At 42.0% G+C, this 17,702-nt stretch overlaps 1 long non-coding RNA gene across 1 annotated transcript in view; it reads right to left on the reverse strand.

Moving 5' to 3' along the window:
• The window catches only part of LOC146650428 (uncharacterized), a 387,448-nt gene that overhangs the window by 30,293 nt on the left and 339,453 nt on the right, over nt 1-17,702 (reverse strand). The gene's annotated exons all lie outside the window — the stretch shown is intronic.

Below are 17,702 nucleotides of genomic sequence, written 5' to 3' on the forward strand. Positions count from 1 at the left end.
GAACCAGTGAGGCACAGAACACAGTTACTGGAGATACTGGATCAGCTCCATGTGAACCTCTGATGGAGAAGCTGCTGAGCCAGAGAAACATCAGGACATGACAGCAGCTGCACTTATCTAACAACATGTAGCAGAGCTGATCTATGTTAGAGGATCTATCACAGCAGCTGAAGCCAAAGTCCAACACTGGATACCAGCTGAGCCTGTGCTGAGTGTAGTGTTACAGGAAAAGGGCAGAAACACTGGTAGCTCCCAGTGATGCTGACTGGGGCACAGAGCTGAATGATGCAGCATCAGGACACTGTTTCAGTCTGACTGACAGAGAAACCTGTAGCTGTATCTACATGTGAGGCAGAGGCCACACAAGCAGCTTTCTATGTTTCACAGTGACTGAGATCTTCAGTGGGGGTGGACATGCTCCTGTACAGACCTCTGAGGAGAACCAAGGTGCAGTCAAAGAGTCCAGTCTGTCCTCACAGATGTGAACATGTGCTTTCATCAGGTCTGCTGTCAGCTAGCAGGCTCACATCAGAATCACTGTTCCTGAAAAACACAGTCTGTGTGACATCATCAGTCAGCTGATGGTCCCAGATCTGAATGGTTTCTGTCTCTACTGAGGAAGTCAGAGAATATCACTGAGGTGTGGATCAGGTCTGAGTGAGCTGTGGAGGGACAGCTTTAAACAGTCCACAGGTCTCACGTCCTGCTCAGTCTGGTAGCAGATACCTCGTATTGTTCCAGATGTGCTGACATCAGCAGCAGCACAGCTGTGTGATACCATGAATCTCAGTTATTGATCCAACACACAGTAAATACAAAGATCAGGATTTCTGAGAGTAATCATTATGAGTCTGAACACATGATCACTGAATGTTAGTCTCCACAATAATAAGCTAACACAAGCAAACACAGCTTTCAGCTCTTATTTTGAAACTGGCTTATTTAGAGAGCTGTGATGTGAGCGTGCCTGGCTCTGAGGCACTTGGGTCAGCCTCTGTTGTTTAGAAGTGTTACAGACTGTGAATGACACAGACCTGTCAGTTTCCATGTTTGTCTGTAACACAGCTCAGGGGCTCCATGCTGAACGCATCCATCCAGTGTTATTGATCCAGGACTGATACCAGCATTGGGATCAATACTACAACACACAATCACATGTGTCCACGTGATGTGTTTGACCAGCTTTATTCATTAATGATCAATCAGCTTATTTACTGCATCTGAGTCCAGCTTCATTTAAATGATCCAACCATGAAAATGACATCAGTCCTACAGAAGCACTTCATGCTAACAGGAAGTCATTGATTAAGGTGGAATAACACAGAGACACAACCACTCACAGCTAACCTGACCCCACTAACTGCATGTGTTTGGACTGTGGGAGGAAGCCGGAGTACCGGAGAGGACGCACACAAACACGGGAGAACATGAAGCTCTGAAACAAAGATGGTGGATTTGACCTCAGGACCAGGCGGGGTTACGGGGGTCATGACCCCCCAATAATAGATCCAGCTACACTGAAACTGTCAATTTCATTTACTTTTACTGTTTTAACCTGTAAAAGTAGGTGGGTGGTCTTGGGTCTTGGGTCGATTTGTGCCATTTTTCATTGTTCATTTACACGCCATTTGCACAGTGTTGAATGGAATATAGCGAAAGTCTGCAAAAAAAAGTTCGGTCACATTTATTGTTAAAATTTCAGTATGACTTCCGGAAATTAGCTTCAGTGGCTAAGCTACAGACAAACTTACACTATCGGTCCTAGTGGTCGATTTGTGCCCCATTGAAACCCATTATAAACGCTATTTTTCACGGCAAAAAAATTACGGTCAAATCGATCGTGATCGGTTATGTTTCCGTTTCCGTTTGCAGTACTGGCCTTAGAGTTGTAATTTTTTTATTTGTCCACCGGGTGGCGCCCTTGCTCCACATTTGACCCCGGGCTGGAAAACAGCGGGCTGCTTAAACAGACCTGCGGGAAACGAAGCCTCATTTCCGGCGTGCAGCGGGCGGGACCATTTTCGGCCCCTAGGACCGTTTGAGGGTGCTTTTTTTTTTTAATCAACAGGAAATGACGTATTTGTTGTGACGTGGTACCGGACGTGTGTGTTGGAAAAAGGGGTCCGACGCAACATGCCCCGGTCATCGTCGGGAGTTAACCCGGGAGGATGCACTGATTTCGGCCTAGAGGAGGAGCATTTGCCGCCTGGAGACCATTTTCTGGTCCTGAAAAAAAAAATAAAAGGCGATCGAAATGAAGGTTGGTACCAATCTTTAGTCCATCTAAAGGCCTAATTATAATAACAATCAAATATTACTTCAAATGTTTGTTTTTTTAAATATTTCGTTTTGTTTTGGGGGGCTAAAAAAAACGGTGCGCTCATGTAATTAAACTGCGATTAAAAGGGTTAAAATCCGCAAAATGTAATTAAAACTTGACATGAATATTTCAAGGAGAAGTAGGTCTAAAAGATTGGCTAATTTAAAGTGGAAAAAAATATTAATATATAAATTTTTTTACAGCGCTTTTTAGGGCGTGGTCGATTTGTGGCTCTAAGCCCGATAGTGTATGCATTTTTCTAGGACCCCCCAGAGGTTAAAGCTATCAGGCTGCTTTGTGGCTCACTCAATACTAAACTAAGATACTTTCAGTGTGAATCATTTGCAGGAACACAGGCAGGATTTAAAGTGCAGAACTTTACAGTCTCTGTCTCAAAGTTGGTCTGAACATGCTAACAGCTCTTTGTTTTTTTCAGTTTTCACTGGTTTGATGTAATGAAAGAAATTTTAAAGAAGCAGACGATTGTTGTTATTTTAGTTCTATAGTTTCATAAATCGTGGTGTGGATCTAAGTCAACATTCAGAATAAATAAGATAATACAGCACTTTGATGGTTGCCTTTGTATTTTCCCAGCAGTGCTCAGGTTGGTTCTCGGCTACATTTACATACAGATGTTAATGTGTTCAGCAGCTGGACTCATCTGAGGAAGGAACATTGGAAAGGTGCTCAGTGCACAACTGCATCACTAATTTTATGTAAGACCCTGTGTTTTATTGTATTTATATATTTGTAACATTTGACTCAAACACTTTTGGGAAGGATGAAAATGTTTTCAGGAGGAAGTTTTTCCTTCTGTCCGACTGCAGTACACACAACACTGCGTCTCCCCCCATTATCACACTTCCTCAGGCTGCTGATGAGCGCCCCCTGGTGTCAGTGTTGATGACGTCATGCACAGTGAAACATAAACAGTGTCTGTTAATAAAAAATCATGTGTCCATTTTCATGTTTGCATCATGTTTCTGTAAAATCATCAGCTGTTTCTGAACCTTCTTCATTGTTTGACTCATTCCAACAGCTGTGAGCTGTGATGGAGTCAGAGCAGCTTCATCACTGATGTTCAGGTGAAGCTGAACTTAATAAACTGTAGAAATGATCAGGATTCAGGCTGGATGTGTAAAACACTTCTGTGTGAGGTCGCAGTGCTTCATATGTGTGTGTGGGCTGAAGCACACACGTGTGAGTCCTCAGAGGTTTCACACACATCACTGCACACACTTATAATCCTAGTTTAAGCTTGTGGATCATATCGGACACATCAGCAGCTCTTTGGAGACAAAGATTTGAGATTTAAGATGAGTCATAGTCTTTCTATCCATGGTAGCTTCCACTGCTGAGGCTCGGGAAACATGAAGAGGATAATTAAGAGCAAGCATCAGCTCTGTCTCATCTAACTACACAGTATTATGATCATGCACTTATGTCTCAAACTAAGACACAATGAGACAAAATGAGTTCTGTGAGTCTTTAGATTATCAGTAATTCTGGTGACAGTTTGACGCTCAGTGGAGCCACTTTTGGTTTGTGATGAGTGTTTTGTGAGCTTCTGTTTTGTGAATCGCTCTTTGTAATTTAGAAGATGGTGCAGAAATGTGCGCGCCCTTATCTGAGAGGACACGGAGAGAGTGTCGCAGACTCGAGGTGAGGAGATAAACCTCGGAGCTGGATGGCCTGCACGTTACCCATGTGCATCTTTTCAGTGACATCAAGTGAACCCATAATAAGCATTTCTATGTCTTAGACATCATGTCCATTTCTAATGAGAGATTATTTTTAAATGAGGGAAACCTGGTCTAACAACACGCTTCCAACAGAGCTAAAGGTTCACCACAGTGAGACGGTGGGACTCTGATAAGAACTGAAACACTGTGTATGAACAGCTGAGACAAAACTATATATAAACACTCATTTATTCCAGTTTAGTTTACAATGATTTCAAAGTAATGTGGAACGATTCATGTTCATGAGCTGTTACAAACACAACTATTGATTTGTCTATATATGGTCGGACTACAAGGCTCGTGTTGAGGCTCTTGGAATAATGTGTGAATTACAGCAAGAAATGATGGTTTTCCATTTTACCAAAGTGGAATAAAATCACAACAGCAAAGAAATCATGTTATTGTCTGCAGCTAAAATATATGGTGAACATGGTTTTATAATAATGTGCAAACACAACCTCACTCTGCTCTATACGAGGAGCCAACCACAGCTGTCCGGGTCTTCATCCACCACCTCCACCATCTTTGCTCATCATCATTCACTTAATTGCTGATTGGTTTAAATCAAACTCCATTACAGGTTCAACTCCATTATATAACAGCATGTTGACTTTGGATCTGGTGTGCAGTGCCACCTTAAAAGATGAGGAAACTAAGAGATTACAAAAAAAGAAGTGGAGGAGTTAAAGAGCTGCAGCAGATTAACAGTTTCTGACAGTCATGTGTTAGAAATAGGAGGATTAGATGAGCTGAGGGATCCATCTACTGCTCAGTGAAGCCTCATCAGAAACAGTCTCAGTGGAAGGATGGCTCTATTGTTAAGGAAGGACACAGGCAGAAAGACTGGCGTCTGTCACACAGGAACTGGACTGAAAATCAGCTGCACATATTCATCAGTATGTGCAAACATATTATAGGTGTGGAATTCAGGACAGTACCATCCACTGTGCAAATGTCTGATTGGCAGTGGCTTCATTTTTCACTATGAACAAACTGCTAATGCAGCATCACAGGACGTCAGCCATGGATTGGCCTCCCCAGACCTCAACATTACTGAAACATCTTAACAGAGGATGGAAACAAAGGGAACCAACATCCAAGAAAAGAGCTGCTGCTGAAAACTTCCTCACAGAAAACACAAACAAGCTTGACTAAGAGACTCCAGGCTGTGCTGAATTATAAAGGTGGACTGACCTCCAGGGTCCTTAGTATCATATAAGCTCAGTTTGTGTCTTATATACTTTCCATTTATATAACAAAATATATAGAAAGGAGGGTGGTTTAAGATGTCTGTAGAGTTTTATTCATTATCTTTAGACAAACAAAGAAAGCACCATCCATTCGTCTCCAGTCTGTATGAAAAACAGGGGAAAGGTCAAATTAAACCTTTGAAATTCCTTTCACAATAAATCCATAAATAAACAAAATAAAACATAGAAAAGTGTTTAAACCCACTTTTCCATAAAGCTGTCAATAGGAAATGTTCCAGTAAACATGTCTGTGTTTCTGCTGTTTTCCTGTCATGCGTCCACAGCTGACAGGTAACCCTATTGGAGTCGCCATAGTGACGGGTGGCGTCTCAGCTTCAGCGTGTTGATGGGCACAGCCATGGTTACCACAGCTGGAGTTGGTGTACGGCGAGCTGTGAGAGGACAGAGATGGAGAACGCACATTTAACTCTTTAACAGGAGATACGTTACGACTAACAGACGACTGCTGTCTACATGATGTCTTTGCAGCCCTTATGCTACATGTTACACAACTTTTCTTCATGCCAACAAGACTGAGGTGCCACATAGTCGACACATACAGCTGATTATGATGCATGTTTTACTATTGCTATGTTCACATCATCTGCTTGGCTTTATTACTGAAAGCCTGGAGATCCTCTGACGTGTGCATGGCTGATGTGAAGTATGATTAGTCCTACATGACATCAACAACAGAGGCAATGAAAGCTTTGTTGTTAACAGGTTGTAGGTAAAGTCAAATGTCTACTTCTACACTTGTGTTGGGTAAAGTTCTTCTCACTGCAGCAGATTTATATCTGTGCTTTCACAGGGCGTGATGTGGAGCTCAGCGCTGAGGTGCAGGTCTCCTTGGAGACGGCATCCTGGCTGAAATATTATCATGCTTCCAAAACATTTCAGCTTTTATTTTGAAAGAAACAAGACTTGAAAACGAATCCCCTTCTTCCTCTTTGTCTTTGTTCTTCAGAGGAGTGTCACCTGGACAAACTCAGGGCTGTTCTAGAGCCTTTGTTATTATTTGACTCCATAGAAATAAAACTGAATCGAATCGAACAAAAACTCCCAAACAGCTAAAACACTTTGCTTTATTCTCTTTTTTAACAAATACGTTGAAGTCCATCCATAACAACACAGCTGAGATCTCCTTTGTAATCAAGTGTTTCCATCCTTTGTACAGATCTGCATACAAAACAATCATTTACGTCCCACAGAAGTCTAGTTACACGTAACTATACAAGAACTGGTGAATGACAGAAACATAAGACACATGATCACAGGTGATAACAAAAAGAGAAAGAATTCATGTGTTAGTGATGTTTTTCAGCCCTGATGGCTCATGTTGGAGAAACAAGCTGAGGTACGTGGAAAGTTCACACACACAAGTGGGCGTGAGCGCACACACAGAGAGAAACACAACTGAAGCATCTGTTTGCTGTTTCTGCTTTCATCATCTCTGCTGCTGTGTCAGGCTGGGGTCTCTCAGTGACGTGGTTGAGGTGAAGTATGACGAGTATCCCTGATTCAGTCCATCGAGACAAAGGGCAAAGAAAGCTGTTGTTAACAAACTCTATGGTGATGTGGCATTTAGCTCTGACTCTACGCTCTGCTGAATCCTTTGAACCTGCTGATCAGTAAAGCTCTACGTGCTGCAGCAGATTGACCTCATCTGTGTTCACAGGTGTGGACCTCAGCGCTGAGGTGCAGGAGACTTTCATTCAGTTCTCCCTGCAAACAGCATCCAGCCTGGAAATACTGTCATCTTTCCCACAAATGGTGCTCTTATCTCAGAGAAGAAGTCTGATGTAAATAACTGCAATCAACAGTGATGTTCTGCACAGATCACTTTTCCATTTTGCTCTCTAGATGAGTCCCAGCTGCCTGACCTTGTGTCCAGGTGATCGTCTCACTGAGGAGCTTTTGTTCTGAAAATCTCACGTCCATCACCTGTTTCCTTTTTACTATCTCTGCTCTTTCTTTATTCACAATGCTCATAATATCACACAATTATATTCATCACCTGCATGTTTTTATCCAGCTGCTGTTAGAACCAAACAAATAAAAAGGATGAAAAGCCTGAAATCCTTTGATTTATTACATTTGAAACAAATATGAGAGCATCCCTAACAGCACAGCTGAGACCTTTGTTTTAATCAAGCCTTTGTATCGACACACTTGTAAAGATTCATATACAAAACATAATAGAATAAATCAATATAAAATACACATAATCACAAAAATGCAGCCATGTTGTGAGTTTGCATCTAAAACATGCATGTTTCCCTTTGTACAGGCAGATTTACAGCAGACAAAGCAACACGCTGATCGACTTTGACCGCTGCAAAAACAAAATACCCACCAAGTCTGAAGTCGATCAGAGGAACTGTTGACAGACTGACAGACAAACAGATGCTTGATTCATTAGTGTGATTAAATGTTCTTCTTTAGCAGCATCACTTCATGTGTTTGTGTTCCAGGAATAAAGGTCTGTTTAAACTGGACGTCTCCTCAGCATCACTCGTGCTGTCATGGTTTTAAAGCTGTGCAGAAAGAATCTGAGGGATGATACAGAGGTGACCAAAGTTACAAACATCCAGCTGTGCTGCAAATGTTTGCAGAGCTCCAAACTCTTTGGCTTTCTGCAGAGCAAGTATGGAAGAAGCACCTGAGCTAACTTCAGTTTAGATGATATGAGGAAAAATGCTGCTTCCCAAAGTTTCCTACAAGTATCCAGTTTATATTTAGAGAAGCGAAGGCTCTTTATCCTGACAACTACTCCCTGGTGGATCCCTGTCCTGTGACAGCAGCAAAGACTGTGTATCAGTATCATCAAAGCCACTTCAATAACCAGTGTTTAAAGCTCTCTAGCAGATGGACTTCAGTGGCAGCAGCCTCTGTCTGCTGTGTACAGAAGGTTCTCTGATGAAGCACACAGCAGATGCTGCACTACAACAGCAGCAGCAGCTCAGCTTCAGTTTGCTTCGACGCCCTTTTTGACCTGTGAAACAGCAGAAAATGAAACATTTCAACACCCGTTTGTTAGCGTGAGCTATTCTGCTGTTTTTCATCATTTCACAGGTGAAATAAAATCACATTTACTTCCTGTAGGAGTGATCGTGTCCAGCCTGACTGAGACCATGTGCTCCATCCTGCACAGGTAATAAACCTCTGACATGAAGGGCTGTCAAGTAGTTTTAGACAAATGGGGGTAAAAGAGACGTTAAAAGCTTAAAGAGAAACTACATTTTCTAAGAACTGTCTGACGTTCACCTCTCACACAGTGGATACGATTCTGCCGCTGCAGGAATAATCTTTGTGCTTATGAAACTGTCCATGTGTTTGCAGAAAATGTCACATGTTCAAAGCCATCCCAGCACCTGGGGTTTGTATAAGTGCAGCTGCTGGTGGGGAGATAGTCTCACTCTTCTATATAAAGAGTCAGCAGGCAGCAGATCTTCATCTGTGATCTCCTCCATCATCACGTCTTCACTCTTCAGCAGCTATGGCTTCACTTCGTGCCCTTCTGCGAGTGGTGCTGTGCTCCTCATGGTTTCTGCTTCTGCCTCAGGCCGACTTTGATTTACAGAGTCATCCATAATATTTTTTATTTTTTATTTTACTGCCCATCTATTTTCATACAAATGTCTCCGTCTTATGGAAAAGGGGTGGAGCTTATCCAACGAGGACAGGCAGGGCCCCCCCCCAGACAGTTTAGCAGTCTATACAGGAGGCTGACCTTTGCAACATGTACTTCTATAATGACTTCACCATTTAGGTTATTTGGTTATGTTTCACCCTGGATTTTGTGTGATAATATTTATTTTGTCCACTGATTTAAAAACAACAAACTATATGAATATAAAACAGAGTGAACAACAAAACATCAGCTTTGGAAACTTTGATGTAAAATTCTGCAGTTGTTTTCTCAGATATGGCATAAATCAAACTAACATACATCAGTGTGTTATTAATGTGCACACACACACACACACACACACACACACACACACACACACACACACACACACACACACACACACACACACACACACACACACACACACACACACACACGTGTTACAATAAACAGCTCTTATGCTTCTGTATGATTCTCAGTGCTTTCCATTTGCGTGTCCACAGGTTGCTGTAAGTGCTGCTTGACTGCAGTTTGCTCTCATTTCAAGTGGTTTGCTGTCACAAAGCCAACAGGAAGTCCGGCCATGGTTGAGCCAACTGAAGATGGGTTGAAGGTGGCGTCCTCGTTTCCTCTGTGAGTGCGAGAGGACAGACAAAGCAAACACCGTTTGGACAGCATTAAAATATTTACACTGATGATTAATGTTGTGTCTTTGCACCTGTAGCGATACATGTTGGAAAATGGAGACTTTAGCCACCAAGACTGACGTGCCTGGAAACTTCCCTGTGAGTACGCCCACAAAGACAGGAAACAGTTTAGCCACCGCGGTTAATCCTCCATCATCATCATCCAGTATTTTTCACATCTTTTCTTCTGCTGTTTCCCTTGTTGTCAGTCACGGGGTTTGTGACTGAAATGCGTGTGGTCGATGGGAAGCCTGACGAGTACGGCCTGAATCATTCCATCAACACCGGACGGAGTGAAACCTTTGTTGAAAACAGATTATATGGTAACGTTGCATTTAGCTTCAGTAAACTGTGAAGTTACAGCAGCAGATTTACATCACGTGGCTTCACAGGAAGTAGTCTGGACCTCAGCGCTGAGGTTCAAGCAGCTCTGCTTGCAGACGGCATCCTTCCTGAAAATGTTCTTCATCTTCCTAAAACCAGAACTTTTACATTGGTGCTGAAGTTCTATATAAAAACAGCCTGAAATACAAAGTGATGTTGTGCACTGATTACCTCACACTTTCCATGTTTCCTTCTACAGAGGAGTGTCCGCCTGAGTGTTTTGTCTGATCTGTTGTTGATCGTCTCATTGACACTGCATGCAGATCTGACACCAGGGCTGGACTGGGACAAAAAATGGTCCCGGGCATTTTGACTGGAGACCGGCCCCCCAGGTATTAAAGGAAAAACCATGAAGCCTTTGAATGAAAACAAACGCTGTTGTCACAGTGATGGACGCTGTCTTGTTGGTATACATGCATCAGTCTAATAAACTTAAACCTGCACCATCCTCCCTGTCCTGGTATTCTAAACAGGAAGTAGACTGTTGGTCGAGTTAACCTCCTGAACATCTACAACACACGGTGGAAACCTGACATTAAGACAGAGACTAGAGGTGAGACATGATCATTGCTGATTACTGATGACAGATTTAGATATATTTTCATAAACCTTTCATTTGCCACATCAATAAACAGCACGGCAGGGCAAAATATGTTTTCTAACATGGCAACCTTTAAAAAGTGAAAGGAGACAGAAAGACAGCTGAGAAAGAATCAAACTGACTTTTTGATGCATTTTACACACAGTACTGGTGCAGAATCTAGAAAATGTGGGAAACACTGGCATCATATGCAGTACTTACTTCTGAAGAAATTATGATGGGACCCTAAAAAATGACTATGTACAATAATGGATTTCTATACATTTTACATCAGATGAAAACGTTTGTTGTAAGATTCAGATAATTATTTATTAAAAGTGAGACATTTTAAATGAGAACAAGAAAGAAAAGTATGTCTTTGTGCCCCCCTCTCCCTGTTAATGCCCTACCTGCCCCCCTGGCAACACTTTGCTAGACCCGCCCCTGCACAGTTACCAGCTGTCAGCTACACAAAAAGGATCCTGGTGTTATTTGTCTCTCAGAAACAGTTCATAACTTCAACTCATTTTTGTTTTGTCATGTTTTGTTCTTTACATTGTCTTTCTTCTATATAATTGTTAAACATTTAATAAATATGTCTACAAAAAGATTTTAAAAATCAGACATTTCACACAGACACCCAAATGATTTCTGACTGATGAAGGGGGCTGAAGGTGCCCTGCTCTTGCCCAGCTTCTGCTGCTCTCTCCCTGCTCACTGTCAGCAGCTGGCAGCCTCGGTCCTGCCTGAGACTCTTCATCTATCAGTGCCAAAGAATATGGGAAATAGCAACGCACAACATGCACATTACAAAACAAGCACATGAATCAGCATTACATTCATTAGTGAAGTGCTGACGTTCGTTCCTAAACTTTGGGCCTTAATTAACATCACTGTGAACTAATGTTTGCTTTGCTTCTTAACCAGTGAAGCAGCGAGGGGCTTTCTGAGGTTCCTGCTCGTAAATGCCCAAAATGAGTCGAGTATTTCTCTGCAACTACAAACTCTGCTTTCATCAGAGGTGTAAATATTACAGCACTGTGTCAGAGTCACTGAGGCTGGAACACAGAAAAAGGAAGTAGATGTATTTATTTTTAGACTTTATTGCCTGGAACCACTTTAAAAATACGCTTTGGGTCACAATTAACTGCAGAAAACCAGGAATCCACATATGAACATTATCTGTGCAGAGATTTATGCTTCTGAAGGTAAACAGTGAAAACTTGCAGCACTAAATGCACAGATAGCCAGGCGTTTCACATTTTGGGACCATCTGCCAGTTTTCATTTCTTAGGTATTGAAGAGCAGAAATGATTGAATTTTATTTACATACTTAAAAATGTTTGCTTTTGAATATTATTTGAAGAATTACCCACACACTCAGGCACTGTGGGCCTGTTTCCCTTTGCACAACCGAGTGTTGGAAACGGGCCTTTTCTCTTTAAACTCTGAGGGGCTGTAACTTTGGCTTCTATTGGCAGATTTGCATGATTGACCCTCTTTTTAAAATAGTTTTAGCCAAGAGAATCAAGCTAACATCACTGTTTTTACGTCAGCTCACGTCACACGAGCTGTTTCAAGAAAAGTCCTCCTGTCACACAGCAATGGCTACATGAATCACACCACTCTGCTTAAATAATAATAATAATGTTTAGTGAAGCAGGTGAAGCAAAGGGCTGCTTTTAATAGGCTGGGAGACCCAGGTGTGCTGCTTTAGCTGCTGAGCCTCTCATGCTAGCCTCCATCTATAAGCTGGGATCACAGGAGCACTGCAGTCCTGACTAGATCAAGGATTGTTATTCATGCAGGTGACAAAAGTTTACATTCACAGAGTCATAGGATTGAGCCTGGTTTGAAAAGCAGCTGTTTAATGCAGCTGCTTAGAGTTCACACACAGTAGAAGAATCAGACTTGAGTCACATTTCAAACACTGGAAAAATACTCAGCAAGTAACAATGAAAACAGCACAGACTCAGTATATCCTGTTCAGTCCTGTGTTTGATATGAATGTGCTGTTCAGAGAGGATCTCATGTCCTCTTTTACAAAGCCTTTGTTTCATGATGTTTGTGTATAAATGAATGTAGGTGTGTTTCTAAGTGTGAAGGAGCCCTGGGAGAAAAGACTGAAGCTTGTGCCAAAGAACAAACAGGAAAGAAAGATCAGCATTAATGAAGACGAGCACAGAAGGAGCCCAAGCACGTGTTGCTTTTTCAGATTTCTCTAAAAGTGTGTGTTCATTTGTTCCATCCTTCACAACAAACAACAGCTGACAGACACACATGCACTCTGTGTCACTTCACAGGGGCTGATGAAAGTGGACACAGTAAAGGGAGAGCTGGACCTGCTCTACACATCCTGCACTCTGTTAACAGACTTTATTCTGCAGCATCAACAGATAAAAATATATGAAGATATAGAAACGTTTAACATTGTGACTGTTCACATTAGTGAAGCTGTTACTTTGCTGCCAGGTGGGAAAAGAAGCCTAAAGCTGAGTCTGATTAAACATCTGCTGCACGAGAGAGTTTCATGGCCCTGCTTTATCCTGTGCTTGCTGACCACCTCGTCCTGAAACCTCTTCATCATCCTCACAGTTGTGTGAAGAAAGAGGGAAGCAGGTGGAAACCATCTGTGCTGCTGTGTTCACTTGTGTGTGTGCGTCTATGGTCATATCTAATGTGTACCTACAGACAAACACAAACACCTGGCATTGCACAAGAGTCTCTATGGAGCAACCTGCAGATGTCAGAGATGTGATTAGAGGGTAAAGTGGACTAGTGAGAGCATCTATGTTGTTGTTGTCTGCTGGGGGACAGCATCAGCTCCAGAGATGCATCAGGATCAGCAAACTAATCTGCAAGGCTGCAAGTGTCACTGAAGGAGTTTGAGTCAGTGAGGGACTCAAACTCACACAGCTGGTCAAGAAGGCTCAGCAGCTGCTGTATTTCCTGAGGAGGCTGAGGAAATTTGGTATGTTGGCCAAGATCCTCAGCAGGTTCTACAGCTGCACTGTGGAGAGCAGCCTGACCAGCTGCATCACTGCATGGTACGGCAGCACTACTGCAAACCGCAAACGCCTGCAGAGAGTGATAACAACTGTGGAGAAGATCATCAGGACCCCGCTGCCCTCTCTGCAGAGCAGCTACCATCACAGAGTCCAGAGGAGAGACACACCTCTGCCCTCGAGACGAAGGTTCAGAAGTGTGAAATGTAGAACATCCAGACTCAACAACTCCATCTTCCCCACTGCTATCAGACTCCTGAACAGCTGACCGACCTCAAACTGCAGTTTGCACATCAGGTCACTTTGCACACTAAACTCCATGTACATCCATGTACATCGACATCTGCAGACCACACGTGTCTTCAGTTACTTATTTGTACTTATTTGCAGTTATTTATCTTTTTATTTTATTTTTTTAAGTTATTTCTTATCCTTATTTTATCTTTTTATTTATTCTTATCTTGTTCTTTTAACCATTATCTAACTTGGCATTGTGCACGGTGTGTTTAGATTCAGTTTAAATTCAGGGACACGGAGCCCCTGTTGATCCTCTACCTAATCACACGAGCCACGGTGTGAGAACGGGTGTGGGTCACAATCAGCCAAGGTTTTGGGTGAACCCATTGTGAGATCTAGCCCCACCCCATCATGTGATTTCCTGTGATCAAATGTCCCAGGATGTGAGTGGGCGTTAAGACGTCCATGTCCCTCTTCAAGCAACTTAAAGAAGTCCAGACGCTTTTCTTTCCAAGCTCCTTCAACAACATCATTCATAGAACAGCTTCCAGCTTCTTTTGCTCGGCTACAGTTTGGATGGATTTTCATTTAAAGATGCAACAAGACTAAAATGGTTAGGGTCAGGAGGTCAAAGGTCAGAGCTCCTGTGGGTCTGAGGGCGGCCTCACGCTGGAGAAGGATGAAGGAGTCTGACCTGAGCCAGTGTTTGACATGAACACATCAGCACTGCTGTCAGTGAGCCTAACGACAGCCGTTAGCATCATTTCAGTGTTTCAGTCATAAAAACACTTCCTGTCACTGTGGTGGTTACAGTGACATCATGCAGTTTGTGCTTTGACCTCCAGAGGGCGACAAATCAGCACAGACAGAGAGCTCCATTCAAACTTTGCTGCCATCAGGAATAATTCTTCAAATATAATCATCAGTGTTTGAGCAGTTATGATATCAGGGACAATCTAGACATGTGTGACAATACTGAACATGTCACATGACACACCTCAAACATCATGTGATCCACTCTCAGTCTGCACTTTCATTCATGACTTCAACAGGTTGAAATGAGCTTTGAAGAAACATTCAGTGAAATAAATCTTTCATGGATTCATGTGAGCAGCAGATGAACTTTGTACCAACAACATCTTCAATAACAGAGTCTGAATGAAGCTCAGGTGTTGATGCTGCTCACTGATTGGACGCTTGCTTTCAGCTCTGCTCTCAGTCTTTACTGCACAGGTGAAGGTAGAAAGTGTGACTGGATCTATAGACTGGAAACAGAGAAACATGCTGAACATTTGAAGCTTTGCAGCAGAAATGTTCATGTTACAAATACAGCAGAGCTGATCTGGGATCAGTGTGTTCACACCTGCAGCTACAACAAGGTTTCATGTCTCCACACGTCAGCATGTGAACTTTACTCTGACTCAGTCTGAGCAGTCAGACGGCATATTTTTAAAGTTAACACATCAGCACACACAGAGCTGAGCCCCTCCCACCTGTGCTGAGTTTCAGGTGGAGCCCCGCCTCCTTCCAGGAAGCAGCTCACCTGTGTGTCCGTGTTTAGTGTCCAGGTGTGGAGTGGAGCTTGTTGTTGGTGTGTGAAGAAACTGTAAGTTTGCTTTGTTTCCTCCTTTAACAGTTTGTCTTTAGGAACTTTACTGTTTGTTCAGCTCGTGTTTGATTTCTTCACACAACAAACTGTGTGTGTTTGTATTTCCGGTCTCTCCATTAAAGTCAGTGTGTAATGTTTCCTGGCTAACATCAGCTGTGTGCAGCTTAGTTCAGCACAAATCTGCCGCTCCATAGTTCACGGTAACGGACTCACAGCTGGACCAACGAGGCCGAGTGTGTCCGCCACTCTGAGCTACGTTCGTGTTTGTGTACTTGTAGTTTGTACTTTGAGTTCACTCAGAGCCCACAGAGGACGCAGCGTACGTGATGACGTCACAGCCCTTTACCTCCTTTACTGTCACTGTGATTAATATTTACACATGAGACACCTGCAGAGCTCTGACGCTAAGCTAGCACACAGCATGCTAACGCTAAGCTAACGCTAAGCTAACCTAGAACCCAGAGTGAGGTTAAAGCTGAGTAAACACTGACCCCAGACCAGCACCGTGATTTGATTTTGATTTTATTGATTAGCATTCAAATATCTCAGTGAAAACAGAACAAAAATCGACCATAAAGCAAGAAAGCATGAGACAAGGCTAATCAAAAGGTATTGGCTTAAGCATTTGCTTATTACGCCAACCCTTTTCACAAAATATCTTTTTGCATGCAGCTCCTGTACACAGGGCCTGAAGCAAATAAGAAAACAAAGCAAAAACCAAACAAACAAACAAGAAAAAAAAACTTTCCACCTTAGTTAAGTAACTACATCAAAGCAAAAGAATCAAGAGGTTGTTTTTTTTTTTTTTTTTTGCTCTTTTCATTCTTGATTTATATATTTTTCTAATACTCTATTTTTAAACATGTTTTTAAACAAGGAAAATGAACTACACCTTTTTAAATCCCTGTCAGAACTATTCCACAGGTTACCTCCTCTAACAGAAACACATCTCTGCTTTATATTTGTCCTTATCTTGTTTTTTTTAAAGAAATCTCTTCCCCTTAAGTCATATTGACTCTCTCTGGCTTTGAACAGCTTCTGAGTACTGGGGCAAAGCAAGTTATTTTGTGCTTTATACATTATCTGTGCCATTTTATATTCAACTAAATCATAAAATTTCAGGGTATTCAGATTAATAAACAAAATGTTAGTTGGTTTTTTATAGTTTGATTGGTTTATAATTCTTATAGCTCTTTTTTGTAACTTGAAAATAGGAAGAGTGTTCGTTTTATATGCATTACCCCATATCTCCAGACAGTAAGTCATATATGGAAGCAACAGAGTGCAATAAAGTGTGTATAATGATTTTTTGTTCAGGACATGCTTTGTTTTATAGAGAATAGCAATGGTTTTTGACATTTTTGTTTTCACAATGATAAAGTGAGCTGCTGCTGCTGAACTTGAACAGGTAACAAAGTGATGAGCAGTCAGGCTGCAGGTTTCTACCTGTTCATGTTTCTACAGTAGAATCACTTTGAAGTGTCTTTGTGCTGTTTCATCTTTGATTTGTGTTCATAAACACTCAGAGAAACATCACGTGACCTCATCAGGATCTGTGTTGGTGTGTGGGGCTGTACCTCAGCTTTATGTTGTTACATGCTCATTTGTTCATTTTACACAGTAACATCAAAGTAATGTTATGAGGAGTAATGAAGTAACGTACTCCATTACTTTTAATCAAAGTGTTCTGTGTAATATGTGTAATAATGACTGTTTTGAGTAATGACCAACACTGATCACAACAAAGAGGAAATGCCTCCAACATGCACAAACATTTGAGCCACAACATGCAGTTAATGTGCACAAATGTCTTTGATATGCTGCTCAGTGATGGTGGTGACTGTCAGAGCAGAGCTACTGAGAATCAATAAGTAATATCAATGATGGGATCAGAATCACTAAATTCTTCTCATCCCTGTCAGTATCATACATGTGCTGTATAATGTGATAAATGTAGAGGTGCTGGCTGTTCTCTCACTCTGCTGTTTAGCTGTAAAGGACGCCTCCCTGCCTTTGTCTCATTCATGACCTTTAATAGTCTCTTCTAACATGCAGAGATCTGTATGATCTGTTTCATAGAGTCTAACCAGCCTGTACAGGTAACAACAACAGTCACTGCATCACTGACACACAAACGTCATCTCTGTCAATAACAACATTCATACATGGAATAAAAACACATCAGTGGATCATTGCTGGAGCTGATGTTAGTGCTCCTGGTGCAAAGGCTCTCAGTTTCCTCCTTGAAATAACAT

The sequence above is a fragment of the Rhamphochromis longiceps genome, linkage group LG16 (assembly GCF_057381845.1).
Source record: "Rhamphochromis longiceps isolate RC_006_pf linkage group LG16, R_longiceps_female_GT1.1, whole genome shotgun sequence".
Taxonomy (NCBI): domain Eukaryota; kingdom Metazoa; phylum Chordata; class Actinopteri; order Cichliformes; family Cichlidae; genus Rhamphochromis; species Rhamphochromis longiceps.